Genomic DNA, 2,388 nt, shown 5'->3' on the forward strand with positions numbered 1-2,388 from the left:
TTTTTTTGCACCCTCAGATTCCAGATTTTCTAATAGTTGTATCTCGGCCAAATATTGTCCTATCCTAACAAACCATACAGCTTATTTATTCAGCTTTCAGATGATGTATACATCTCAATTTCGAAAAATTGACCCTTATGACTGGTTTTGTGCTCCACGGTCACATATTAAAAAAATTTACATATACCGCCTAGTTGTACTTATTCCCATAGGTTTCGCTGAAGTGTTTAGTTGATAATATTGGTTAAATCAATTATGATATTCAGTGATGTGATGATATGTTTTCTGCGTGGAGGCACAGTCGCAGCTTGTACTTATTAAAACACATACAAGGCAATTAAGTAGCATTAATAGTCATTCATTTTAGTTAACATTTGTGACCCTGGAGCACAAAACCAGTCATAAGGGTCAATTTTGTGAAATTGAGATTTATGCATCATCTGAAAGCTGAATAAATAAGCTCTCCATTGATGTATGGTTTGTTAGGATAGGACAATATTTGAAAAAGACACAACTATTTGAAAATCTGGAATCTGAGGGTGCAAAAAAATCTAAATATTGAGAAAATCATCTTTAAAGTTGTCCAAATGAAGTTCTTAGCAACAGCGACTTAACACTGCTTTTGTGCTGCAGAGTCACATATCGCAATAATAAATTCGAACAGATTTTTATTCTTATTTTACATGTATACTTGTAAAATAATGGAACATTAGGTCAAGAAATATATTCTCAAAAGTCATGGAAATTTATCGGTAAAAATGTGTACGAGCCCTGTTTATAAAAACTTATAATAAAACGTATTTTATTTCAGCTAGTTGCCAAGTGTAAGTACTAAAATAACTAAAACTAAATAAACTAAAACTAAAAAAAAAACCTATATGGACATATTTAAAAGAAAAACTAATAAAAATGATAGAAACACACCAAAATAGCTAAAACTTGAAAATTAAAATGAAAACAGAAATATAAAAAATAATATCTAATTCAAAATATCAACAAAAACTTGATTTATACAAATATAAATCAGTGGGGTCAGAAAAAAGAAACTTGTTTGCCACCAAGAATATCGGCCGATATATCGATTTTGGCCCTTTTTTACCCCCTAATATCGGTATCCGTATCGGCCCCCAAAACTCATATCGGTCGAGCTCTAGTATTTACATTTATGCCATTTGATAGATGCTTTTATCCAAAGCAACTTGAATTGTATTCAAGATACGGATTTTATTAGTTCACGCATTCCCTGGGAATCAAACCCATGACCTTGGGATTACCAGCACATGAGAAACAATCGGCTTGAGCTGATTAATGCAGGAATTATTAAAAAACATCTTCATTAGATGCACACAGACACTTCCCAGTCTCGTCCATTAACACTCAGGATTTATTTACTGACGATAATGAAATTAAGCATTGGGAAAATTTGGATTATTTGTAATAGGTTTTTTATTTGGACATAAATTCTGCTGATAGAATTTGATTGATTTTAGAGTTTGATTCACTTCCCATTTGAATCGACTCAATGAATTTAAACCAAAAATATGTTTGCATCATCACTCAAATATGTATTCAAATGTTTTAGTAAAATATCTGTAGGTAAATATTGCAGTGTAGATATAAATAAATAAAAAGTGTAATTCTTTAATGTGGAAACTTGGTGATTATTTCAACTAGGGGTGGAAAATTTCTGGTAAATTTCCGGAAACTTTCCAAAAATCCCTAGAATATAAAAAAAAAAAAAAATCCTCGAAGGTTTCCAAAATTTCTGGAATATTTCCGACATTTACTGGAAATTTTCCACCTTTTTGCAACCCTAATTTCAACTACATTTTTTACAGTATTTCTTCCGTTTAAACATTTTGAATCTTCTCGAATACAACAAATGTTTTACGCTTTCTCTGATTGGAGACTTTTCTCTCCCATCATCCCAGAGGCTGGTTAACTAAAGGTTAATTTCCCACCCTGCTCTTGACTTTATCTACTTGCCAGAACGTTCTCCAGAAGGTCATGTCAACACCTTTTGTAAGCTTGTGTCAGAGTTATTATAGTTGACTAAAACTAAAACCATAAAAAGGTGTTACTTGAGATAAATAAATGTTTAAAATTATAAAATAAATATATTATATTTTATATATACACTACTGCTCAAAAGTTTGGGATCAGTAAGACTTGTAATGTTTTTTAAAGACGTCTCTTCTGCTCATCAAGGCTGCATTTATTTGATCAAAAATACAGAAAAAAACAGTAATCTTGCAAAATGTTATTACAATATAAAATAATGGTTTCTATTTTAATACACTTTAAAATATAATTTATTTCTGTGATGCAAAGCTGAATTTCCATCAGCCATTACTCCAGTATAAAGTGTCACATTATCCTTCAGAAATC

At 30.9% G+C, this 2,388-nt stretch overlaps 1 protein-coding gene across 1 annotated transcript in view; it reads left to right on the forward strand.

Moving 5' to 3' along the window:
* Positions 1 to 2,388, forward strand: part of camta2 (calmodulin binding transcription activator 2) — a 31,566-nt gene that overhangs the window by 19,814 nt on the left and 9,364 nt on the right. The gene's annotated exons all lie outside the window — the stretch shown is intronic.

Source organism: Sinocyclocheilus rhinocerous, unplaced genomic scaffold (assembly GCF_001515625.1).
Source record: "Sinocyclocheilus rhinocerous isolate Xijiao unplaced genomic scaffold, SAMN03320098_v1.1 scaffold404, whole genome shotgun sequence".
In the NCBI taxonomy this organism is placed as follows: domain Eukaryota; kingdom Metazoa; phylum Chordata; class Actinopteri; order Cypriniformes; family Cyprinidae; genus Sinocyclocheilus; species Sinocyclocheilus rhinocerous.